Source organism: Alexandromys fortis, unplaced genomic scaffold, assembly GCF_014885135.2.
Source record: "Alexandromys fortis isolate MF-2015 unplaced genomic scaffold, M_Fortis_MF-2015_v1.1 scaffold_27, whole genome shotgun sequence".
NCBI classification, from domain to species: Eukaryota; Metazoa; Chordata; class Mammalia; order Rodentia; family Cricetidae; genus Alexandromys; species Alexandromys fortis.
In genome coordinates, this window is record NW_026067952.1 from 11551217 (window position 1) to 11570613 (window position 19397).

The following is a 19397-nucleotide window of genomic DNA, read 5'->3' on the forward strand; positions in this document are numbered from 1 at the left end:
TAAAATTCTAAAGTTACACCCAACTGCTTAGAAACAAACCCAGAATACAGGCCTAGAGGTGACCTGCTAGGTTCTCTTCCACCACCTGGGCCACACCTTCCTGCTAAACTGAGTATCCAGATCAGAATAGCAAAGTAACAAAGAAACCCATGTCCTGAGAGATCCAAGGTAGCCTGCAACTTTCAAGGACTTGAGGTGTTGATTTCAAATACGTTTATGCTGTCGGGAGCAAAGGGAGTTTGTGGAACTTGGGCAGTCTCACAGGTGAATCTGCTTTGACTTGAAGACATGACTTCATGGTAGAACATGTCTCCGGAAAGTCCTGGGCCCTGGGTTAATCCCTGCCATTTGGGATGGGAAGAGTAGACCTGTGGGCAGGGCAATGATAAGGAAGCAAAGTTGTATACATGGGTGGGTTCTAAAGCTTAGAGCCCAGGGCTGGAGAGACGGCTCAGTGGTTAAGAACACTGGCTGCTCTTCCAAAAGACCCAGGTTCAATTCCCAGCACCCACATGACAGGTCACAACTGTCTGTAACTCCAGTTCCAGGGCACTGGGCACACTCACACAGAAATACATAAAGGCAAAACACTAATGCACATAAAATTAAAAAGAAAAAAAGAACTGAAGACCCAGCCTTGGAAGAAACTGAGCCTGCAGTAGCTGTAGAGGACTCAACGCTTTGGCATGGACAATGGCTGAAGTCTGGTTCAGCTTCAGGAAGCTGGACTCCAAGATTTTAGAACCCAGCTCCAAATAATCTCTGCCACCAGCATGCCCCACAACGTGAGTATGGTTTAAAAAATTTATGTTTTGGAAGAAGAATTTTACCAAAGAGTAGCAGCAGGTAGAAAATAGGCAAGATAGTTCAGAATCTCGGAACACTTGAGACACACGATTTGACTGCAAGAGCAATAGGAAACTTGTAGGGCAGGGATGTAAGTGGCCTAAAGCTCAAGAGTGGCCATTCCGGCTGCCGTGTGGAGAAGAGACTGGGAAGGTTGAGCCGGTCAGGGAAGAGTTGAGAAGTTTGCTGCAGCCACCCAGGTAGAAGCACATGGCTCAGGGTGCTGAAGGCAGGAGAGAGGAGATGAGACAGGTGTCCTGATCCCGCTGTCCCAGGGGGAAGAGAATGAAGATCTGGCCTGAACAACTGCATGCCTGAGGCTAGGCCCCGGGGCATAAAGAGGGTAAGGCTGGACCTGGTCATTGGGATAGGACTGTGGAGAACTCCAAAAGCAAGATTGGGATTTAGAGCTTTCCCCTGTATAAATTGGGGCACCATCAAAGGCGTTTTTATTTATTTCTTCATCAAAGAGCCCTGAGCATGAGATCCGACTGTGCAGTCAGATTTATGTGTTCACCAGATCCCTGTGGCAGCTGCTGTGGAGGATGGATTGAAGGGGCGAGCCCCACCGGTGGCAGGAAGACTCATTCAGGAGGAGGCTGCCATAATGGTCCACATGCAAGGTGGTGAGGCCCCAAGAGGGGCCCGCCACCCTGGCACCCTGGGGGTGGATGGCCCCTGCTTGTCCCAGGTTTGTTCTCCTCATGGGGCCCTGGGCAGCTGCAGAGGGCTCGAGTGGGCCCCAGCTCTGATGCTCCAAGCAGAAAATAGGATGAGGGCAGCCAAAGGCATAGAAGTTGTTTATCCAGAGAAGAGATGTCTCGGCATGGATTTATGTCTGAAAGGTTACTGGGGGGAGGAAGCAGAGAACCAGCTGTCCCCCCATCCCCGTGAAGGACTAAGTACAGGGACTGTGGCCTCATCTGCAACAAGAGGAGGGTAGACACATGAGGAATGGTGTTCTACCAGTATCAGAGAACAAAAAGACACTTTAATGGTTGCACAAATGAGCTCATCAAAATCAGGGAAACCGAGGCATAGAGTGGGGGTGAAGGTCTCTGTGAAGCTATCACCCAGCAGTATAGCCTCAAGTTTCTAAAGACCCTGGTGGTGGGGGGGCTCTCAGAGCATTCGTAAGGATCCCCACAAAGAATTCTGGGATGTGGTCACCCCAGCAAAAAAAAGATAAAGTTATAAAAGGTATAAAAAGCGCATGCGCAGGCATCCCAGAAGGCTCGTGGAGTGCCAAGGGTCTCTAGCTCCCATCACTAGCTCCGTTCAGACTTGGTCTTTCCATGTTACCTGACCCCTCTCTGCCCTCTGAGACTTCGCATTTCTTCCTCCTGGCCTTTGACGTTGTCTCTGTAAGGCTCAGCTGGGCCTGTTCCACCACCCACCCCCAGGGGCTCTCACTGGTAGAGTGGTTCAGTGAAGACAATGCCAGGGCCCTAGGCCCGGGCTGGGACAGGTGACAGCAGCTGTGGATCTATCTATAGCTCTCTTGCCCTTCAATTGTTCCCAGCTTCAAACAATGGCTGGTCCCTGGATTATAGACACCCCCACCAGGCCTGCTGAAGCGGATCCCAGAGGGAATGCGGTGAGGCTTACCGGGGCGCCATGGTGACCTCATAGGCAGCCACCTCTGTCTGGACCCCCATCTTCCACCTTTCATCTTTCTTTTGAGCTCTGAGACTGGAGGACTCATGGGTAGAGGAACAGAAGACTTGAACAGGATGTAAGACGTGTGTGGCTCCCCTCTCTGCAGCCTTAGCTGACAGGCACTTGTGAGTTCTGGGGCACCAGTTCCACGAGGGCGGAGACCTGGTCTTCTGTGTGCTCTGCTGTGTCCCAGTTCAGCCTGGTGCCTGGCAAATGTTCACTTCATATTCTTACCTCGGCCTTAGAGAGAAGGCATGTAGCAGAGGAAGAACACCTTACTGAATCCTGTCTCTGCCGTTACCAGCCACAACATCTTGAGAAGTCACTTATGCTTCTAACAGTGAGCAGAAAATCCACAGCATAGTCCTGAACATGGCGGTGGAGTTGGAGCAGCCAAAGTGCTGAGACTAGCATTTAGTACGAGTGGACACTCAATATAATACTCTGTTTAAGGCAGAACATTAGGAAAAGTAAGTGAGGAGCTGGGGGTATGCTCAGTGGTAGAGCTCCTGCTTAGAACGCACAGGCCCTAGGTTCCATTCCCAGCCCTGGAAAAAAGGGGATGTACAGAAATGGGCCGTGTGGGTCAGGGAGGCCTGTATGGCCATGAGCTTACCTGGGGCTGTGTGTGTCAGGGAGGCCTGTATGGCCATGAGCTTACCTAGGGCTGTGTGTGTCAGGGAGGCCTGTATGACCATGCGTTTACCTGGGGTTAGACGAGTTCCTCAGGATGTTGATGAAAGCAGTCGCAGGAACGGGGGGAGAAACTGATTTATTTCCTTTTTAATACCTTTTGAATTTTTAATCACACATGTATATAAGGTTCATTTGAAAGTGTTTGCTAAGCGAAGAAAGACCTTACAATGCGGGAGGAGGGCTGGGTGAGGACCAGCCCCGGCACTGTGTTCAGTCTCTCTAGCCACAGGTCAGACATCCTGGGTCTGAGGTCTGGGAGCCCAGAGTACATCCATCCGAAACCTCCCAGAACAAAGAATAAACCAGAGGCATGACTCCTACCAGGCAGCGGGGATAGAGAGGGAGACAGAGGACCCTGCCCTTCTCCCTGGCCCCAGCTCTGATCTTTACCTCCAACTATTCTTAGAGGCCAGATAATGCCAGCAGTTGTTGCTGCTCATATCAGCTTCCAGCTTGAGAGGCCCAATCCTGGGAAGCACCCAGCCTCGAGAGGCCAAGCCTGACCCCACCCTTGGTGGATCTGACCTCCCTGCCACCAGGTATGGGCATCCTGTTGGCTCTACCCTCCAAACTGCTCTAGTCACAAATATGCAGACATCTCAGAGGGCAATGAGTCCCTCCCAGCAGCAGGAAGCGGTAAGGGCTAAAGAATGCCCAAAGGTGGAATTACCCCCATACAGCTAATCCATACAGCTTGGCCCGATACCAGGTTCCAAACCATGGTAAGGATATGAATGAAGGACTATGGACACGGGTTAGCCAGGAGTCCTAGGATGAAGGAAGAGCAGCAATAGCACTAGGGAGGGTCTGGGAAGCCAGTGCAGGAGGAAGGAGGAAAGCAACAATAGGAGGTTTAGGGAAGAAATGGCAGAAGAAGATCGCTGTCCATGTGATCTTGCACAGGTCTCTTCTTAGAGCTCTGATTTCTGCTGTGAAGTGGATACAACTTTATGTGCACTGAGTTGTTGTGTGCATTCAATTAAATGATCTATGCAAAAGACCAAGCCTGCGTCTTCTCTACAGTACCTAGTATACCGACAGCAGCATCAACTCCTGCAGAGAAGGCGATCCTTCCTTTTGTTTTGTTTTTTTCAAGACAGGTTTTCTCTGTGTAGCCCTGGCTGTCCTGGAACTCGCTCTATAGACCAGGCTGGTCTCGAACTCACAGAGATTCACCTGCCTCTGCCTCCTGAGTGCTGGGAGTCAAGCTGTGTGCCACTACTGCCCGGCTGGCCATGCTTCCCTTTGGGTATCTGCAAGGGTTACTCTGAGACAAGTTAGGCTTCCTTCAAATTTTTTGCGCTGTCACTTACAAGTTGGTTGCTTTGCCTCTGAGCCTCATGTCCCTTCTCTGAAGTTGTTGAGAACAGTAGCCAAACACAGTGCTTAACCTGGAGCAGGAATGGCTGTGACTGTGGCTCTGGCTGTGGATAAATTGGGGTTCTGTGGTAGGGAAATCTTGAGTCTGCCACTCTGGGGGATGGAATTTAAGATGGTGCCCAGGTTAGTCAACATTTTGCAAGAGTGGCCCTAAGGGGCCCAACACAGGAAGAGGGAAATCCCTGGATCTTAAAGGACCACAGCAGCCCAAATCCTGTGCCAGAGCTCAGGCCCTGCCTTGGGTCTTGGGATCAGGACGACTGGTCCTGACTGGGTCGGCTGCCCACTTAATTAAAGGCATCAGATGCTGACTAAGATCTCCAGCCTGGGACCTGGCTCACTCCTAAGGGTCATCAGACTGGTAAAGAAGACACACCCAAGACAGGGGGTTAATGACAAACCTGGGGCCTCCAAGGAATGGAGACAGCCCCATCTGGTGGAGTGAGAACAGAGAACAGAGAGAGAGCACTAACCATCCTCAGTAAAAGGCCAAGCAGGAATGGGAAGGGGTGGGCAAGGCTTGGCTCTGCCCTTGCTTTGTGGTCATGGTCAGCAAGTTTGAGAGCTGAGAGCAGAAACCCTCTCAAAAGAATAACCTGGGAAGGCTGGCTGATGGTGCCATAGCCCTATTCCGGGTACCCCGAGGGTGACCCTACCTCAGCCTCACGTCTCTAAAGCTGGGCTTCATCAGCTCAAGCACAGGGGGACTCAAGCAGAGCCCTTAGAATTTTTATGGCTTAAATTTCTTCTTCTTTTTTTAAAAAAAGGTTGTAGTGCTGAGGATTGAACCAGGGCCATGAGCATGGTAGCCATACACCCCTGAACTACACTCCCTGTCAGACTGTGTTTCTTATTAATTTGTATTTTATTTTTGGTATATTTACATTCAGTTGTTAATATTGGTTGTGGTTGCTCATGCCTATAATCCTAGCACTCAGGAAACTGAGGCAAGAGGACCGCTATGAGTCTGAGGCCATGGTGCACAACATTGTGAATTTCAATCCAGCCTGGGCTACAGTGGGAGGCCCTATCTTAAACCACCCCCCAAAAGACAGGGAAGGTTTGCTCTGTGGCAACACGGAGATGAGAGATGATCAACTTACTTGAAGTTTCCTGGTGACTTTTTGTTTATTTAAGGTCTCACTATTAATAGCGATTAATCTGGGAAGCCAGGGTGAGCGGTCACTTCTCAACCAGTGGATTAGAAATAATAATAATAGTAATAATAATAATAAATGGACAATTCTGAGTCTCGGTGTCCTCATCTGCTTCTCTGTTGCTGCAGTAAACACTGACCAAAAGCAGCTTGGAAGGAAAGGGTTTATGTGGCTCATGGGTGATCGACCATTGAGGGAAGTCACGGTGGGAACTCAGACAGAGCAGGAACTTGGAGGTAGGACTAACGCAGGCCATGGCTTGCTTCTCATGTCTGGCTCAGCCTGCTTTCTTATAGCTTCCCCAGGGATAGCATCACACCTCCCTTCCTCAGCATTTACTACTAAGAAAACGCCCTCCAGGCTTGCCTACAACCTGACCTTATGGTAGCAATTTCTTAATTGAGATTCGACAATCCTAGCTTATGACAAGTAGACCTAAGACTAGCCAGCACAAAGTCCACCATCAAGGGAAGCCTAGGCAGGAACAGAAGCAGAAACCACAGAGGAATGCTAACAACATAAGAGTTGGAGGCCAGCCTGAGCTACGTGACTCAAAAACAAAACAAAACAAAATAGCCACAATGAGATACTTCACCCTACTTGAGAGGACTATAATCAGACAGACAAGTACTAGAGAAGATGAAAAGCCATAATTCATATACCACCGCCATTTGGGGAAGCAATAGTCAATTTCTTAAATGATTTAACTTATATTAACATGACCCACACTCTCACTTCTAGGCGTCTCAAGTGGATTGTAAGATGTAATCTTCACACACAGGCATGTATGTGGATGTCAACAACATTCAGAATAGTGAAGAGTGAGAACAGGCTAGACAGGGTGGCACATGCCTTTAATCCCAGAATTTGGATGGCAGAGGCAGGCCTGGTCTCGAGTGAATTCCAGGCTAGCCAAGGCTACATAATGAGACTCTGTCTTAAGGGGAAAAAATGTTTAAGAAGGGAAAATAGCTCAAATGTTTTAAACTAACGAACAAAAATGTGGTATATTCACAAATTGAGTATTTAACCTAAAGGAATGGAGTTTGTCTTCTTCGTGTTTAACCTAAAGGAATGGAGTTCGTGTCTTCTGCATGTATGAGTGTATACCATATATATACCTGGTGCCAATAGAGCCAGAGAGGGTTCAGGATTCTCTGGAAGTAGAGTTAGCTGCCCTGTGAGTTCTGGGAACTGAACAGTGGTCTTCTGCAAGAGCAGCCAGCCTACATCTCGCTGGCTGAGGGAAAGCCACAGAATTCACATGTGATGCAATTCCATTCATATAAAATATTCAGAACAGGAAAAGTCACAAAGTTGAACCTTTTTGCCTTTATTAGCTGTGTTTGTGCGCATGCAGGAGTCACAGCACTCGTGGGATTCGGTTCTTCCTTCCACCATGTGGGTCCTGGGGACTGAACTCAGATCTTCACTCTTGGTAGCCAAAGCCTTATCCCGAGACGCCTTCTCACTAGCTCAGTTTTCTCTCCTTTCTGGGATTTTTCTTTGCTCATAAATGAGGCTAGAGCTGACCAGAATTTGTGATAGGTCCCTGAGGATCCTGGGGCTTGGAAGTAGCAGCCTCCCCAGTTCCGGAGGACAGTGAGCGTGGGTGCCCAAGAGCCCTGGCTCTCAACCCTCCTAATGCTCCGCCCCTTTAACACAGTTGCTCATGCTGTGCTGACTCCCAACCATAAAATGACTACTTCATAATTGTAACTCTGCTTCTGTTCGGAATCATCTGACTTCTGATGGTCTTAAGCGACTCCTGCAAATGTGTCATTTGACCCCCAAAGGGGCCGCGACCCACAGGTTGAGAACCGCTGCCCTAGTGCCAGTTTTGGTCCTAACAGCAATGGCAAATGGGCCTACAACAGAGTCCGGCCTCTCTGTTTCTTCCCAGTAAAACAAGGACAAGAGTGTCTCCCTCCCAGGATCGCTGCAGGAGTGGGAATGAGATCACTCCTGTGAAGTGTCAGGGACAGGTCTGGCACCTGGCAAATCCTCAAGACATGCAAGAGCCCCCCCCCCCCCCCCCCCCCCCCCCCCCCCCCCCCCCCCCCCGTTCATTCCGCAGGCATTTCCTGAGCAGCAAATCTGGGCCAGGCCCATCTAGAGGTTGGAAGGCAGAGGAATTCCACTCTGAGTAGCTGAAGCAGTGGCCCCCAGCCAGGGGGAGAGATACATAGCCTCATAAACCGTAGTGCCAGAAGGGGTGATGTCAGGTGGAGAGATATATAGCCTCATAAACTGTAGTACCAGAAGGGGTGATGTCATGGCTAAAGAGAGACTTCAGCCAAGTGCTGCCCAGACCCTGGGGCAGTGGGGGCGGGGTTTCCCAATCAAAGGGCCAGACCAAAGCTCCACGTGGTGTGATGGCACATGCCTGTAATCCCAATACTTGGAAAGCAGAGGCAGGAGGATCAGGAGTTCAAGGGTATCTTCGGATCCATAACTAACAAGATACATGAGACCTTGTCTCAATCTCACTCTCCTTAAAGCTACCTGAGACTTGGAGAGGCCACCATAGGGCAAACAGGAATCATAAAGTTAAAGGTGGCCTTGCCTGTCTTCTAACTCATGTTGAAATGTTCCCACAAACCCTTCAGCATAGACTGCCGGGGGTTCAACAGTCAGTTCTGAGAAGCTTGACCTCATCCCAAAGTGTAGGAAAAGGACCAATGGCTAAAAGTGCAGAGCTGGGTGACTGGCAAACCAGGACACCTCTTCACGTCCCCTGCAGGAGAAATGGACTAACTCTGTGTAAGAAGGAACTAGCCAAACTCCTAGCACTTGGGACCAGTGAGATAAAGCAGTTAGGCAAGGAAAAATGGCTCTACTTTGGAAGTCAGGCTGTAGGATTTAGATGCCAGACTGCTCTGTGTAGTCACAGTGCTCAGTTGTGGGGTCCAGATTTGGACTCAGATCTTAGATACCAAGGCTCACTGAATCCTCATCTCCCTCTGCAGAACCTTCAGCAGGTTCTCTGGTGTCTACTATATGCAATAGCAAAGGCATGGGGCCAGGGAACCCCTGGGAAAACTCCTTCATCCCACATTTCTGTTTGGATGTCCATCTAAGTACAGCCCCGGACGGCCCACGATCCTACCGCTTCAGCCTCCCATGTGTCTGGAGCTGCAGATACACATCACCGTGGCCATTTTCTAAAGAAGTGTTCGTGGTGGAGCACAGTGGGAGCCTGGTAAAGCCTTTTTGAGGGGAGGCAGGGGGTCAAACCCTGAGACTCACACCTGCTAGGCAACCACGCTACCACAATGATATACCCCAATCCTCCATCCTGGGTTTGTGATCTTAGATCTTTTAATTTCTCCACATGGTATACACAAACGTCTTTGTCCAATGAATAGGTTTTGTTTTGTTTTTTTGAGACAGGGTCTCACGTAGCCTAGGGTCGTCTTGAACTTTCAGTCTGCCTGCCTCCACTTTCCAAATGGTAGGATCACAGGTGTCCACCATGCCTGGTTTATGTGCTGCTGGTATCGAACCCAGGACTTCATGTATGTCAGCAGATACTCTACCAACTTAGCTACAGCCTCAGCCCTAAAGAAACAAACCAATTAATGGAAACAATGTTTGCCTGGAAGAGGCTGTGGGAGGATTAAACGGGAATTTGAGAGAAGCCCTTGAGATATCTTAGCTTTCACTAATGTCAGTATCCACCTCCCTCTCTCCCATCCTATTTGATCATCATTCCAGGCACCATTCTAGGGTCTAGGTAAGTGGTTCTCAACCTCCCTTACGCTGTGACCCTTTAATACAGTGTGCTGACCCCCCAGTCATACAATTATTTTCGTTGGGACATCATAACTGTAATTTTGTTACTGTTATGAATCGTAATGTAAATATCTGATATGCAGATGGTCTTAGGTGACCTGTGTGGAAGGGCCATTTAATCCCAAAGGCAGCAACCCACAGGTGTAAGACAACAGTGAGCTCTTCTGCTTTCTTTTATTTTTATATTCATTGGTGTTTTGTCTGCATGTGTGTCTGTGTGAGGATGTCGGAAACCCTGGAGCTGGAGTTACAAACAGGTGTGAGCTTCCAAGTTCCCTTAACCGCTGGACTACCTCTTCAGCACCAGTCCTCTGGTTTCTCAATCTAGAGTTCTCCCTTCCAAAGGCAAAACCTGTTTTATTGTTGAAGTTGCTTGTCTTTTCCTTTCCTGGGCCTTTCAGGGGGTAATGAACAAGACAGAGGCCATGCTGATGGAATTTACACCAGGAGGTGGAAACAATAACCAAGCAGAAGGAATTTCAGGCACTAGTAACTGCTGTGTGACAGACTGACAAGGCCGGTGGCTTCTAAGGGGCAAACATCTGAATGACAAGGAGCCAGTGATGCCAGGATTTAGAAAGGAGCAGGAAGGGCAAGGCCTGGCAGGGACGACCTTTGGCCCTTCGTTCCCACTCTCATTATACGCCATATCACTTTGAACAAGTTAGGTAACTTCTCAGGCTCAGCGGCCACCTCTACAAAATGGAAACAAAGCCCCAATGTGAGGAGACTCAACCAAAGGGCTGTTAAGATCTGGGATCCTGCCCATATTTCACCCACAATCACCAGGTAGGTATGTCACTGCTGATCCATCTTACAGGAGAGGATCCTGTACAGGGATCCCTGGGGCATTTGTTTTTATTATAATTTCATTTTTGTTTGTTTGGGTTTTAAGACAAGGTCACACCATCTAACTCTAGCTGGCCTGGAATTATTATGCAGACCAGACTGGGTTAGAACTCACTGAGATCCTCCTGCCTCAGTCTCGCAAGGGCGGGGATTAAAGACTCAAACCCAGGACTCCCTGCCTTGTTGTAATCTCATTATGCATTAGAAATGGTTTTCTTTGCTGTCTTGGAACTGCTGCTTCCTACCTGGTTAGGTACCGAAGCGACAAGGAAAAGGTATCAGACAGCAAACACTGATTTGGCAATTACCAGACCACCTATCTGCCAAGTCTGGAGGGCTGTATGTCCTAGGGAGAGATGTACATGCTTTGTCTAGGGAGTTGAAGGATTCTGGTCCTTGGCTTGGAACATTGATTTACAGTCAGTAACAATTCTCCCTTCTAAATCTGTCTTCAGTTTGACATCCCCTTTCTCTAGTTCCACAACCATGGCTTGCCTCAGCGTCTCACACCTAAAATCTGGCCGCATTTGCCCAAACTTAACATAGCAAACTGTCTCTTTTCTCCGCTAAAAACCCAGTCCCAAGATTTCTTCCTTGGGACTTTGAACAACCTGCCCCACACTCTAGAGCTTACCTTTTATTGACACCAAACCAATTAGGAGTCTGGTATCTTAGTCGTAATTAATTCCCTAGGGTTTGGTCAGGCACACGTCATTTAAGTAATTTTTTTTAAAAATCAGGTTCTCAGATTTTGAACAAACCTCTCACAATCTAGGATTAATAAAGTGAAATTGCTGTGGGTTGCCAGAGGATGAGGGGTCTGTGTTGGGGGTAAGAAGATCATGAAGTTGCATATTTAAAAACAGTTCCTCGAGGCTGGGGAGAGGGCGGATAAGGGTACTTGTTGCTCTTGCAGAGGACCCAGTTCGGCTCCCAGGAGAGCCAACGCCCTATTCTACACTGAGTGTCCCCATCTCTCAGGATGTCACTGGCTCTGACTCTGGGATCTAAGCCTACGGGCAGCGTCCTGCCCATGTCACAACCCTTCTCTGCTTCCCAAAGCCCGTCCCCCAGGATACCGATGTATCCCTAAACTCAGGGCTTCTCACGGTGTGCCCCTTCCCGGCCGCCGTCCAGCTTATCCGCCGCGGGGCTCCTTCCCCACCCTCCTCTTTAAACCAACGGGCGGTCTGCGCAGGCGCACTGGCTTGTGCCGAGGCCCCGCCCCCTGAGAGCCTGGGTAACGGCGTGCGGAGTTTGTGCTTGGCGAGCTGCTGGACAACAAACGAGTAGGTCGGGGCTCGGCGACGGCGGCTGGCGAGGGTCAAGTTTCCTTGGAAGGAGAGTTGTGAGGGAGGGGTCTGAGAGTGACTGGAACGCGGCGGGCGGGCGGCCGAGCGGGCAGACGCGGCGGCTGGGACGGCGGCCGGCACCGGGGAAACTTGTGTCCAGTGAGGGGGTTGTGCTGGCGCGTGCCGAACCTGGATTTCTAGCTCGCCTGCTTCCAGCTCGGACGCGGTCAACGAGGCTAGAGCCAGAGTTCTAGGGAAAATATTTAAAAAGCCACCACCAAACTTTGTGCAGGGACGGGGAGTGAACGGGGCCCGTCATGGGGGACAAGCCTGGGCCGGCGACCCTGTCGTAGCTTGAGGCCCTGAGCCCGCACTGGCCTCGCCCATGGGATTAAAGTCCGACCGGATTTCTATGTGGGCGTTTTAAAGTTTTGGTGATTCATTCATCACTACTTATTTAACTTTCATTGACTATAATGATCTGGTACTAGCAGAGCAAGGCAAATGCTGTATTGATGGTAGAGGTAGGAAGTCCAGGGTGGCTTCCCAAACTGAATCACGAGTTGGGGGGAGTGTTCCAGAATGAACACAGCGGCTGGGGAATGTAGCTCTGCGGGAGAGCCTTTAAGCCACTGGGACACCAGCATCAGCCAAGACCTGGAAGTGGGAGAGAGGCTGGTGTGTCTCAGTCCCTTAAGATGCCTTTCCTACTCCGAATCCACTTAACGCCTAGGGAAGAGGAGAGGGTTGGCCAGTGCTCCGCTAGATCAGTAGAGGCAGACACAGAGGAATTCAGAGCGGCTGCAGCTAGTCAGCAGAATCCACAGGCCTGGAAGAGATGGGACGTAAGAGAAACGTGCACGGGAGGCTTGGATGTCAGGGTGAGAGTCGCCAGAGGAGGCGCATCCCAGGGAGCAGCTGAATGTTTGCAAATCAGGAAAATACTTGCTGTGAACATGCAAACTGAAGTGTCGCCAGCCAGACAAGTCACAGAACGGTTAAAGCTATAGAAAGAAGAATAAGAGGCCCAGCTAGCAGTTTCTAATTATTGTTATTATTACTATAGTGTTTGTGTGCATGAGTATACATGGATGCCCGGTGTCAACATTCTAGTTTCTTCCGTTGTGCTCCACCTTATTTTGGAGCGTGTATGTGTACGTGTGTACGCGTGCACACGCATACAGATGTGCCTGTCAGTGTTTGCATGTGAGGGTGTGTTTGTATGTACATGTGGAACCTGAGCATCAGATGTCTTCCTTGATCACTCCCCCCTTATCTCTGTCTCTGCCCTTCAAGTTCTGGGATTATAGGCCACCCCCACCTGCCCAGCATTTATGTGGGTGCTGGGTATTAAGTTCTCACGCTTGTGAGCCATTGCGTCAACCATGTTACTGTTATTATTACTGGTATAGGGTCTTGTTGTGTAGCCAAGGCTAACCTCAAACTCATGGTTCTCCTGCCTTTATCTCCTGAGTGCTGGAGTTCCAGGCATGTGCCACTGTGCCTATTCATAGTAATTATTTATTTATTTTTCTTTTTTTTTAGATTGATTGATTGATTGTGTATACAGTATTCTATCTGCTTGCATGACTGCACGCCAGAAGGAGATCTCATTACAGATGGTTGTGAGCCACCATGTGGTTGCTGGGAATTGAACTTAGGACCTCTGAAAGAGCTGCTAGTGCTCCCAACCACTAAGCCACCTCTCCAGCCCCACAGTAATGATTTTTAATGTGTTATCTTTCTCTGTGTCCCCAGCACCTAGCCAAGGGCCTGGCATTAGCAGTGTTGTCAGCTAAGCAAAGCCCTGCGACGGACAGCTACTGAAGTTCCGAGTGTGTAGATGGGAGTAGTGGCGGTCCAGCTGCTCTACTGTTGGAGCCATAGGCCCGGTTAATAAATTGCTATCTGACCGCTGACAAGTCTCCCACTGCTTAGGAAGTGGTTACAGCTGGGACAAGTTCCTATGCATAGCTCTCTGCTGTGGGTTCATGAGTTGGGCTTGGTCCCCAGTGAGGTGACTTTGGGAGGTGGTAGGACCTTTAAGAGGTGAGGCCTGGTGGGATGTCCCTAGATGGTTAAGAAGCTGCCCTTGGAAGGCACTGAGACAGGAGTGAGCTGTTATGAGTGAGCCTGAGTTGTACTATTTGGTTCCTTCCTGCTCACATAGAAAGGCTGTCCGCCAGGGAGTACTGGCCAAAACCACGTCCTGCAGGTTCAAAATGGAGAGCTTAATTGTTAATTAAGTTAATTGTTCAGCTGGGCGTGGTGGCTCCTGCCCTGACGCCCTTGCTTGGGAGAGGAGAGAATTGCTGAGTTGGAGGCCAGCCTGAGTGACATAGCAAGATCCTGACCAGGAAAAAAAAAGTAATAAAACTTCTCATTTGAAATATATATATGTGTGTGTGTGTGTGTGTGTGTGTGTGTGTGTGTGTGTATGTGTATATNAGAAAGAAGGGAGAGAAAGAGATGAAGGAAGTAGGAAGAAAAGTGCAGAGGAGGGCAGAGGAGGGAAAAAAGAGGAAGGGCAGGGTGACAAAAGCTGAATCAGTTGAGAAAGGAGGCAGAGAGGAGGGGAAAGAAGAGAGGGACAAAGGAAGAAAGGAAGGGGGTCAAAGACTCCCATAAGAAACATTTAAAACCTGAAGCTAATTTCCCAGCAATACAATAAAAGGGAATTGTCCTGAAATGGAATATAATCCCTGAAAAAAAATACTGTTATGAAGTAAGGAATTAAACAATAAAACTTTTTTATGGTAGATTATTAAATATATGAAGTTATAAACTTTTAGTTAGCCAATTTTTTTTCATTTTGCTAAATTTCATGTTTGCAAATTTCTCTTTTGATATTGTCAGGTTTTTTTTTCTGTTTTCTCTATAAGTATTTCTTAAAACTGAGACCAAAGCCTGGCAGTGATGGTGCACATCTTTAATCCCTGCACTGGGAAGCAGAGGCAGGCAAACCTGTATTTTCAACGTCATCCAGGACAGCCAAGGCTACACAGAGAAACCGCGACTAAAAAAAACACAAAAAGAAAGGAAGAAAAAAGAAAGAGATTTATTTAAGACAGTACCTTAGCCCTAGCTGGCCTGGTACTCAACATGTAGCTCCGGCTAGCTTTGAACTTTCAGAAATGGCCCCGCTTCTGCTGGGATCATAGACATTGTACCACCATGCTAAGTAATAAGCCTCTTTATAAAGTTCTTCAGATTCAGGCCTTTCTCTATAGGAGCAGAGAACTGACTACTAAAGCCCTGACCATGCTGAGAAACTTCACTCATTTCTCATTCAACCTGTGGTGTCCTTACTCCAAGGGAAGTCAGCTAACGGCTCACACTCAGGTCTGTCTGCCGCGGTCTTGTTCTCAGTGACTGCGGCCTCCCATCCTCACCCAGCAGGGCTGTTGTTTGAGCCATCTTGAGGTCACATGCCGGTTCTGGCAGAGCTTTATGCTGAGGCCGGCAGACTCGGATGGATTGTCTAGAACCAGCTCATCCGTGAGGAGACAGGCTGAACTGATGGAGGTCATGTGTCGTTGTCTAATTCTCTTCCTGACGACCACTGACGTGGGCAGCCGTGTTTGTTTCTTAGAGTTAAAGGACAGCAGGGTAGAACAGAGAGAGTGACCAGATTTTTATCCAGATCCTCTGAACCCTGAACCTGCTGCAAAATGAATGAGTAGCCCAATATGCTTTGGTGCACCTCTCCAGCTCCTGTGGCAGCTGGGCAGAGGACTTCTCCTTCACTTTGGGCTGGGCAGCTGGGTGTCAGGTATTTCCACCCTGACAATGTGACTTCTTTCTTTTTTGTTTTTATTTTTTATTTTTTTTTAAAATTATTTATTTACTATGTATACAACATTCTGTCTACATGTTTGCCTGAAGAGGCCACCAGATCTCATTACAGATGGTTGTGAGCCACCATGTGGTTGCTGGGAATTGAACTCAGGACCTTTGGAGGAGCAGGCAATGCTCTTAACCACTGAGCCATTTCTCCAGCTCCTTGTTTTTATTTTTTGAGACAGGGTTTCTCTGTGTAACCGCCCTGACTGTCCTGGAATTCACTCTGTAGACCAGGCTGGCCTCGAACTCAGAGAGATCTGCCTGCCTCTGCCTCCTGAGTGCTGGGATTGATTATAATGTGATTTCTTAAAAATATTTTCTGTGGGCTGGGTGGTGGTGGCGGCACATGTCTTTAATCCTAGCCCTTGGGAGGCGGAGGCAGAAGGATCTCTGTGAGTTTGAGGCCAGCCTGGTCTACAGAGGGCGAGTTCCAGGACAGGCTCCAAAGCTAAGGAGAAACCCTGTCTTGAAAAACCACATACATATATACATACATACATACATACATATTTTCTGTCCTGTTTATGCTGTGGTGATAAATGTCCACATAAAGATGTAATTGTTTTATGCTAGTAAACCGGCTCCTGGCTAGTATACGGGAGAACTGATTGGAGATGGATTTTCTCTGGACCACCAGCTCACAAATAATGGCTCAGAGATTTATTACTCATTATGAAAGCTTGGCTTTAGCTTAGGCTTGTTCCAAACCAGTTCTTAAACTAGCTTACATTAACCCATATTTTTAAATCTACATTCTTTGACGTGGTTTGGCTACCTTTACTCTGTACTTCCCATCCTGTTTATTCCCAGCCGGCTGGTGACCCTGCTTTTCTCCTTCCCCAGACTGCTCTGTCCCAAGTCCCACCTAACCTCTTCCTGCCTCGCTATTGGCCGTTCAGCTCTTGATTACACCAATCACAGTGGCACATCTTCACAGTGTAAAGGAATATTCCACAACTCTTGACCTCCCCTGCATTTCCTGAGACTCCAGTTTCCTCCTTGCTGTATAATTTGTTTGAGATCTGTGGTCCTCAGAATAAGAAAGGAAACTAGCACTGAAAGAGATGACTCATTGGGGGAAGGTCTTTGCCCCCAAGGCTAATGACCTCAGTTTGCCCCCCCCCCCCATAATGGAAGGCAGGAACTGACTTGCAGATTGTTGTCTGACCTCTACCAAGCATTCCATGGCAGCACACACACTAAGAAATAAATGTAATAAAACAATTAAAGAGGGGAAGTTAACAATTTACTACAATAGTTTCCATTTTAGGAAAGCATTTTAAAATGCAATTTCAACTCCTTCCTCCGGCTGAGCCCCTTCAATCATAATCTCTAGGGTGGGGTTCTGTAATATGTATTTCCCCCAAGCAACCCAGAAAGTTCAGCCAGGCTTGGAAACCACTCGCTTATCCCTTCCCACTTGTTCACAGGTGGGAATCTGTAGTTCTGGGAGGGGAGTTATTCGGTCCAGTCACATATGGATGGCACTGATGCCTCTTTCTCCATTGAGGAGTTTTTGTAGCGCGGATTCTAATAATAAAAACCTGGAGTCAGACATTGGGGAAAGCTGAGAGATCAGAGAAGCAGTGCAGCCAGCCAGTAGAGAGACCTTTTACAGCTACTGAATCCTCAGACTGCATTTGAGCTCCTGTCTCCTCCCACTTAATCCTCTCTCGGCCCAGCCATATCATTCCTGTCTCCACCTCCTTAGTGCTGGGATCACCTTTATGTGAGCTCTGTTTCTCTTTTAGACAGATTTAATTTCACGTAGCCCAGGGTGGCCTTGAACTCACAGAGATCCGTCTGCCTCTGTCTCCTGAGTGCTGGTAATAAAGGTGTGTGCCACTACTGCCTGGTCTCTGGCTAACTAGTAGCTAGCTCTGTACTCTGATCTTCTGGCAAGCTTTATTTGTTAGATCACAAATAAAATATCACTACGTTTCTCCTTTTTGGTCTAAAATAAAAAAAGAAGGCTATAACTAATATTAGAAAGACTATATACAGCCGGGCGGTGGTGGCGCACGCCTTTAATCCCAGCACTCGGATCTCTGTGAGTTCGAGACCAGCCTGGTCTACAGAGCTAGTGCCAGGACAGGCTCCAAAACCACTGAGAAACCCTGTCTCGAAAAACCAAAAAAAAAAAAAAAGACTATATACAATAAGTACAATAATTATATACAATATATAGGCAATAAATATGTCAATAATGTTTAGATCACTTGCATTTGACAAATTCAGAGAAAATACACCAGTATCTATCCTGTTTTGATGAGTCTCAAGTCTTGCACCTAATTCACTTTCTGTTATAACTTGCGCCATCTAAAACTACCTTCTGATGTCTTCAACCCTACACCCTTTACACCTCTGTAGTGAGTCCCTTATACACTTTACACCCCTTTAGTGAGTTTCTTTTGAGTCTGGTGAACAAGAAAAACTATAGCTATCTAGTTTTCAACTCCCTCAGAGACCCAAGAAGGAAATGATATTAATTGAGTAAGCAGGACATGTGAGCAAGCGACTTCCAAAAAATGTGAGACTGCACAATCACAATACCTTGATAAAGATCAGAGATACATATATATATAACAAAAAATGTGAGAAATGACAGAAACAACTGGCTGCTTGGACTGTCACCCAAGGTTCCTCTGCAAGGTTGAGGCATCTGTCTTCACCTTACAGGCCTAGAATGTTCAACAGACAGTTATCAAGCAAGAATTACGGTTATAATATTTATATCTATTTTATATCTACTTTATCTTTTAAGGAAAACTATAATTATAATTATCTATTCTTCAGCTCCATCAAAGACCCCAGAAAGATATATTACCTAAGTTAACAGGAAGTGCATTGTAGGCAATATTCAAAACTCTAGAATTGGCAGAGACATCTTGCTGCCTGGACAGTCACCCAAAGTTCTTTTGTAATGTTGGGGAATCCATCTTCAGCCTACAAGCCCATAGTATATGGCAAACTTTTCCATGAGGCAGGAAATTTGAAGACCTCTTATGCCTTGTACTGGCAAAGTTCATCAGTTGCTTTCTTCTGTGTTCTGGAAAATGTCTGATCGTTCTCTCATGAAGCAGGAACCCCAAAGGACTGTCTCACCTTTAGGCAAGTTTATCCATCATTTCTCTGTGGGTTCTGCATGTCCAGTTCATACGGCATAACATCAAGCAGCCCAGCCAAGAGCAGTTTCTTGCCCAAATGGCTAAGGAGCCCATAAGGAGCCTCTTCGATGCCCATCATTCTCTTGAAGTAGATTGGTGCTGCCAGAAGCAGATGTGTCTCACTGTCATGAAAAGTCCTAAGTTCCTAAAACATTTTAAGTGTCATATTCTGTTAGTCTTTGAAAGGTTTGAAGAATAAGTATCCATCTGAAATACATTTTTGTATTTCATCTAGAAAACCTAACTAGCATGACTACAAGCATGGCTATTATAGATGATTATCTATTAACATATATTTCTTAATTATACATTACATTTTTTAAACGAGCTGCACAAACACAATACCTTAATCAAGAGCAGAAATGTACATATAACAAAATTGGCCTTAAATTTGTATCAATAAACCAAGATCCATACCAGTGCAAATCTCTATAGCATATTCCTCTTTAAATGTAAACAAACATTTATAAACAATTATTGAGAATTTGAGCACAGTTCTCTCCAAACTGCTTGCTGTTTTTTGTTGGGCGATGTATTTTTGAGGTTTTACAGATACCTTACAGGGGGTCTTGGTCCATCAAACTACATTAGTCTGGAAGGGATCCAAAGGTTCTCATCTTCTGTGAGAACAAAAGCAAAACCTCTTTTCCAAAGCAATATATCCTTAGACCCAAATTTTGAAGTCAAGGTACTTTAAAAAAATATATATTTAT

General features: G+C 47.4%; 1 protein-coding gene across 1 annotated transcript in view; it reads left to right on the forward strand.

The window, feature by feature from the left end:
• The first annotated feature begins 11585 nt into the window (after positions 1-11585).
• Positions 11586-19397, forward strand: part of Gss (glutathione synthetase) — a 35296-nt gene continuing 27484 nt past the window's right edge. Inside the window, exon 1 of the mRNA XM_050150680.1 lies at positions 11586-11671. The gene's annotated coding sequence lies outside the window, so the exon portion shown is untranslated. The remainder of the gene's footprint in view (positions 11672-19397) is intronic.